Genomic DNA, 6759 nt, shown 5'->3' on the forward strand with positions numbered 1-6759 from the left:
GGGGGTGGCTCTGGGGGTGCTCCGGGGGCTCCAGGGGGTGCTCGGCGGAGGCCATGCCCAGCCAGAGTGTCCCTTCCCCGGGGTGAGTCTGGAGGAGTGGGGGGTGGCCCTGGAGGTGCTCCGGGGGCTCCAGGGGCTCCAGGGGGTGCTCGGTGGGGGCCATGCCCAGCCAGAGTGTCCCTTCCCCGGGGTGAGTCTGGAGGAGTGGGGGGTGGCTCTGGAGGTGCTCCGGGGGCTCCAGGGGGTGCTTGGTGGAGACGGTGCCCAGCCAGAGTGGCCCTCCCCCGGGGTGAGTCTGGGGAGAGTGGGGGGTGGCTCTGGAGGGCCTCCGGGGGTTCCAGGGGCTCCAGGGGGTGCTTGGTGGAGGCCATGCCCAGCCAGAGTGTCCCTTCCCCGGGGTGAGTCTGGGGTGAGTGGGGGGTGGCTCTGGGGGTGCTCCGGGGGCTCCAGGGGGTGCTCGGCGGAGGCCATGCCCAGCCAGAGTGGCCCTTCCCCGGGGTGAGTCTGGGGAGAGTGGGGGGTGGCTCTGGGGGTGCTCCGGGGGCTCCAGGGGCTCCAGGGGGTGCTCGGTGGGGGCCATGCCCAGCCAGAGTGTCCCTTCCCCGGGGTGAGTCTGGAGGAGTGGGGGGTGGCTCTGGAGGTGCTCCGGGGGCTCCAGGGGGTGCTTGGTGGAGACCATGCCCAGCCAGAGTGGCCCTCCCCCGGGGTGAGTCTGGGGAGAGTGGGGGGTGGCTCTGGAGGGCCTCCGGGGGTTCCAGGGGCTCCAGGGGGTGCTTGGTGGAGGCCATGCCCAGCCAGAGTGTCCCTTCCCCGGGGTGAGTCTGGGGTGAGTGGGGGGTGGCTCTGGGGGTGCTCCGGGGGCTCCAGGGGGTGCTCGGCGGAGGCCATGCCCAGCCAGAGTGGCCCTTCCCCGGGGTGAGTCTGGGGAGAGTGGGGGGTGGCTCTGGGGGTGCTCCGGGGGCTCCAGGGGGTGCTTGGTGGAGACCATGCCCAGCCAGAGTGGCCCTTCCCCGGGCAGAGTCTGGGGAGAGTGGGGGGTGGCTCTGGAGGTGCTCCGGGGGCTCCAGGGGTTCCAGGGGGTGCTCAGTGGGGGCCATGCCCAGGCAGAGTGTCCCTTCCCCGGGGTGAGTCTGGAGGAGTGGGGGGTGGCTCTGGAGGTGCTCCGGGGGCTCCAGGGGGTGCTTGGTGGAGACCATGCCCAGCCAGAGTGTCCCTTCCCCGGGGTGAGTCTGGGGAGAGTGGGGGGTGGCTCTGGGGGTGCTCCGGGGGCTCCAGGGGGTGCTTGGTGGAGACCATGCCCAGCCAGAGTGGCCCTTCCCCGGGGTGAGTCTGGGGAGAGTGGGGGGTGGCTCTGGAGGGCCTCCGGGGGTTCCAGGGGTTCCAGGGGTTCCAGGGGGTGCTCGGTGGAGGCCATGCCCAGCCAGAGTGGCCCTTCCCCGGGCAGAGTCTGGGGAGAGTGGGGGGTGGCTCTGGAGGTGCTCCGGGGGCTCCAGGGGCTGCTTGGTGGAGACCATGCCCAGCCAGAGTGGCCCTTCCCCCGGGTGAGTCTGGGGACAGTGGGGGGTGGCCCTGGAGGGCCTCCGGGGGTTCCAGGGGGTGCTCGGCGGAGGCCATGCCCGGCCAGAGTGTCCCTTCCCCGGGCAGAGTCTGGGGAGAGTGGGGGGTGGCTCTGGAGGTGCTCCGGGGGCTCCAGGGGGTGCTCAGTGGAGGCCATGCCCAGCCAGAGTGGCCCTTCCCCGGGCAGAGTCTGGAGGAGTGGGGGGTGGCTCTGGAGGTGCTCCGGGGGCTCCAGGGGTTCCAGGGGGTGGTCGGCGGAGGCCATGCCCAGCCAGAGTGGCCCTTCCCCGGGGTGAGTCTGGGGAGAGTGGGGGGTGGCTCTGGAGGGCCTCCGGGGGTTCCAGGGGCTCCAGGGGGTGCTTGGTGGAGGCCATGCCCAGCCAGAGTGGCCCTTCCCCGGGGTGAGTCTGGGGAGAGTGGGGGGTGGCTCTGGGGGTGCTCCGGGGGCTCCAGGGGGTGCTCGGCGGAGGCCATGCCCAGCCAGAGTGTCCCTTCCCCGGGGTGAGTCTGGAGGAGTGGGGGGTGGCCCTGGAGGTGCTCCGGGGGCTCCAGGGGCTCCAGGGGGTGCTCGGCGGAGGCCATGCCCAGCCAGAGTGTCCCTTCCCCGGGGTGAGTCTGGAGGAGTGGGGGGTGGCTCTGGAGGTGCTCCGGGGGCTCCAGGGGGTGCTTGGTGGAGACCATGCCCAGCCAGAGTGTCCCTTCCCCGGGGTGAGTCTGGGGAGAGTGGGGGGTGGCTCTGGGGGTGCTCCGGGGGCTCCAGGGGGTGCTTGGTGGAGACCATGCCCAGCCAGAGTGGCCCTTCCCCGGGGTGAGTCTGGGGAGAGTGGGGGGTGGCTCTGGAGGGCCTCCGGGGGTTCCAGGGGTTCCAGGGGTTCCAGGGGGTGCTCGGTGGAGGCCATGCCCAGCCAGAGTGGCCCTTCCCCGGGCAGAGTCTGGGGAGAGTGGGGGGTGGCTCTGGAGGTGCTCCGGGGGCTCCAGGGGTTCCAGGGGGTGGTCGGCGGAGGCCATGCCCAGCCAGAGTGTCCCTTCCCCGGGGTGAGTCTGGAGGAGAGTGGGGGGTGGCTCTGGGGGTGCTCCGGGGGCTCCAGGGGGTGCTCGGCGGAGGCCATGCCCAGCCAGAGTGTCCCTTCCCCGGGGTGAGTCTGGAGGAGTGGGGGGTGGCCCTGGAGGTGCTCCGGGGGCTCCAGGGGCTCCAGGGGGTGCTCGGTGGGGGCCATGCCCAGCCAGAGTGTCCCTTCCCCGGGGTGAGTCTGGAGGAGTGGGGGGTGGCTCTGGAGGTGCTCCGGGGGCTCCAGGGGGTGCTTGGTGGAGACGGTGCCCAGCCAGAGTGGCCCTCCCCCGGGGTGAGTCTGGGGAGAGTGGGGGGTGGCTCTGGAGGGCCTCCGGGGGTTCCAGGGGCTCCAGGGGGTGCTTGGTGGAGGCCATGCCCAGCCAGAGTGTCCCTTCCCCGGGGTGAGTCTGGGGTGAGTGGGGGGTGGCTCTGGGGGTGCTCCGGGGGCTCCAGGGGGTGCTCGGCGGAGGCCATGCCCAGCCAGAGTGGCCCTTCCCCGGGGTGAGTCTGGGGAGAGTGGGGGGTGGCTCTGGGGGTGCTCCGGGGGCTCCAGGGGCTCCAGGGGGTGCTCGGTGGGGGCCATGCCCAGCCAGAGTGTCCCTTCCCCGGGGTGAGTCTGGAGGAGTGGGGGGTGGCTCTGGAGGTGCTCCGGGGGCTCCAGGGGGTGCTTGGTGGAGACCATGCCCAGCCAGAGTGGCCCTCCCCCGGGGTGAGTCTGGGGAGAGTGGGGGGTGGCTCTGGAGGGCCTCCGGGGGTTCCAGGGGCTCCAGGGGGTGCTTGGTGGAGGCCATGCCCAGCCAGAGTGTCCCTTCCCCGGGGTGAGTCTGGGGTGAGTGGGGGGTGGCTCTGGGGGTGCTCCGGGGGCTCCAGGGGGTGCTCGGCGGAGGCCATGCCCAGCCAGAGTGGCCCTTCCCCGGGGTGAGTCTGGGGAGAGTGGGGGGTGGCTCTGGGGGTGCTCCGGGGGCTCCAGGGGGTGCTTGGTGGAGACCATGCCCAGCCAGAGTGGCCCTTCCCCGGGCAGAGTCTGGGGAGAGTGGGGGGTGGCTCTGGAGGTGCTCCGGGGGCTCCAGGGGTTCCAGGGGGTGCTCAGTGGGGGCCATGCCCAGGCAGAGTGTCCCTTCCCCGGGGTGAGTCTGGAGGAGTGGGGGGTGGCTCTGGAGGTGCTCCGGGGGCTCCAGGGGGTGCTTGGTGGAGACCATGCCCAGCCAGAGTGTCCCTTCCCCGGGGTGAGTCTGGGGAGAGTGGGGGGTGGCTCTGGGGGTGCTCCGGGGGCTCCAGGGGGTGCTTGGTGGAGACCATGCCCAGCCAGAGTGGCCCTTCCCCGGGGTGAGTCTGGGGAGAGTGGGGGGTGGCTCTGGAGGGCCTCCGGGGGTTCCAGGGGTTCCAGGGGGTGCTCGGTGGAGGCCATGCCCAGCCAGAGTGGCCCTTCCCCGGGCAGAGTCTGGGGAGAGTGGGGGGTGGCTCTGGAGGTGCTCCGGGGGCTCCAGGGGCTGCTTGGTGGAGACCATGCCCAGCCAGAGTGGCCCTTCCCCGGGGTGAGTCTGGGGAGAGTGGGGGGTGGCTCTGGAGGGCCTCCGGGGGCTCCAGGGGGTGCTTGGTGGAGACCATGCCCAGCCAGAGTGGCCCTTCCCCGGGGTGAGTCTGGGGAGAGTGGGGGGTGGCTCTGGAGGGCCTCCGGGGGTTCCAGGGGTTCCAGGGGTTCCAGGGGGTGCTCGGTGGAGGCCATGCCCAGCCAGAGTGGCCCTTCCCCGGGCAGAGTCTGGGGAGAGTGGGGGGTGGCTCTGGAGGTGCTCCGGGGGCTCCAGGGGCTGCTTGGTGGAGACCATGCCCAGCCAGAGTGGCCCTTCCCCCGGGTGAGTCTGGGGACAGTGGGGGGTGGCCCTGGAGGGCCTCCGGGGGTTCCAGGGGGTGCTCGGCGGAGGCCATGCCCGGCCAGAGTGTCCCTTCCCCGGGCAGAGTCTGGGGAGAGTGGGGGGTGGCTCTGGAGGTGCTCCGGGGGCTCCAGGGGGTGCTCAGTGGAGGCCATGCCCAGCCAGAGTGGCCCTTCCCCGGGCAGAGTCTGGAGGAGTGGGGGGTGGCTCTGGAGGTGCTCCGGGGGCTCCAGGGGTTCCAGGGGGTGGTCGGCGGAGGCCATGCCCAGCCAGAGTGGCCCTTCCCCGGGGTGAGTCTGGGGAGAGTGGGGGGTGGCTCTGGAGGGCCTCCGGGGGTTCCAGGGGCTCCAGGGGGTGCTTGGTGGAGGCCATGCCCAGCCAGAGTGGCCCTTCCCCGGGGTGAGTCTGGGGAGAGTGGGGGGTGGCTCTGGGGGTGCTCCGGGGGCTCCAGGGGGTGCTCGGCGGAGGCCATGCCCAGCCAGAGTGTCCCTTCCCCGGGGTGAGTCTGGAGGAGTGGGGGGTGGCCCTGGAGGTGCTCCGGGGGCTCCAGGGGCTCCAGGGGGTGCTCGGCGGAGGCCATGCCCAGCCAGAGTGTCCCTTCCCCGGGGTGAGTCTGGAGGAGTGGGGGGTGGCTCTGGAGGTGCTCCGGGGGCTCCAGGGGGTGCTTGGTGGAGACCATGCCCAGCCAGAGTGTCCCTTCCCCGGGGTGAGTCTGGGGAGAGTGGGGGGTGGCTCTGGGGGTGCTCCGGGGGCTCCAGGGGGTGCTTGGTGGAGACCATGCCCAGCCAGAGTGGCCCTTCCCCGGGGTGAGTCTGGGGAGAGTGGGGGGTGGCTCTGGAGGGCCTCCGGGGGTTCCAGGGGTTCCAGGGGTTCCAGGGGGTGCTCGGTGGAGGCCATGCCCAGCCAGAGTGGCCCTTCCCCGGGCAGAGTCTGGGGAGAGTGGGGGGTGGCTCTGGAGGTGCTCCGGGGGCTCCAGGGGCTGCTTGGTGGAGACCATGCCCAGCCAGAGTGGCCCTTCCCCCGGGTGAGTCTGGGGACAGTGGGGGGTGGCCCTGGAGGGCCTCCGGGGGTTCCAGGGGGTGCTCGGCGGAGGCCATGCCCGGCCAGAGTGTCCCTTCCCCGGGCAGAGTCTGGGGAGAGTGGGGGGTGGCTCTGGAGGTGCTCCGGGGGCTCCAGGGGGTGCTCAGTGGAGGCCATGCCCAGCCAGAGTGGCCCTTCCCCGGGCAGAGTCTGGAGGAGTGGGGGGTGGCTCTGGAGGTGCTCCGGGGGCTCCAGGGGTTCCAGGGGGTGGTCGGCGGAGGCCATGCCCAGCCAGAGTGGCCCTTCCCCGGGGTGAGTCTGGGGAGAGTGGGGGGTGGCTCTGGAGGGCCTCCGGGGGTTCCAGGGGCTCCAGGGGGTGCTTGGTGGAGGCCATGCCCAGCCAGAGTGGCCCTTCCCCGGGGTGAGTCTGGGGAGAGTGGGGGGTGGCTCTGGGGGTGCTCCGGGGGCTCCAGGGGGTGCTCGGCGGAGGCCATGCCCAGCCAGAGTGTCCCTTCCCCGGGGTGAGTCTGGAGGAGTGGGGGGTGGCCCTGGAGGTGCTCCGGGGGCTCCAGGGGCTCCAGGGGGTGCTCGGCGGAGGCCATGCCCAGCCAGAGTGTCCCTTCCCCGGGGTGAGTCTGGAGGAGTGGGGGGTGGCTCTGGAGGTGCTCCGGGGGCTCCAGGGGGTGCTTGGTGGAGACCATGCCCAGCCAGAGTGTCCCTTCCCCGGGGTGAGTCTGGGGAGAGTGGGGGGTGGCTCTGGGGGTGCTCCGGGGGCTCCAGGGGGTGCTTGGTGGAGACCATGCCCAGCCAGAGTGGCCCTTCCCCGGGGTGAGTCTGGGGAGAGTGGGGGGTGGCTCTGGAGGGCCTCCGGGGGTTCCAGGGGTTCCAGGGGTTCCAGGGGGTGCTCGGTGGAGGCCATGCCCAGCCAGAGTGGCCCTTCCCCGGGCAGAGTCTGGGGAGAGTGGGGGGTGGCTCTGGAGGTGCTCCGGGGGCTCCAGGGGTTCCAGGGGGTGGTCGGCGGAGGCCATGCCCAGCCAGAGTGTCCCTTCCCCGGGGTGAGTCTGGAGGAGAGTGGGGGGTGGCTCTGGGGGTGCTCCGGGGGCTCCAGGGGGTGCTCGGCGGAGGCCATGCCCAGCCAGAGTGTCCCTTCCCCGGGGTGAGTCTGGAGGAGTGGGGGGTGGCCCTGGAGGTGCTCCGGGGGCTCCAGGGGCTCCAGGGGGTGCTCGGTGGGGGCCATGCCCAGCCAGAGTGTCCCTTCCC

The sequence above is a fragment of the Eucyclogobius newberryi genome, unplaced genomic scaffold (assembly GCF_026437365.1).
Source record: "Eucyclogobius newberryi isolate DKJ021-1_F unplaced genomic scaffold, fEucNew1.0.hap1 SCAF_355, whole genome shotgun sequence".
Classification (NCBI taxonomy): Eukaryota; Metazoa; Chordata; class Actinopteri; order Gobiiformes; family Gobiidae; genus Eucyclogobius; species Eucyclogobius newberryi.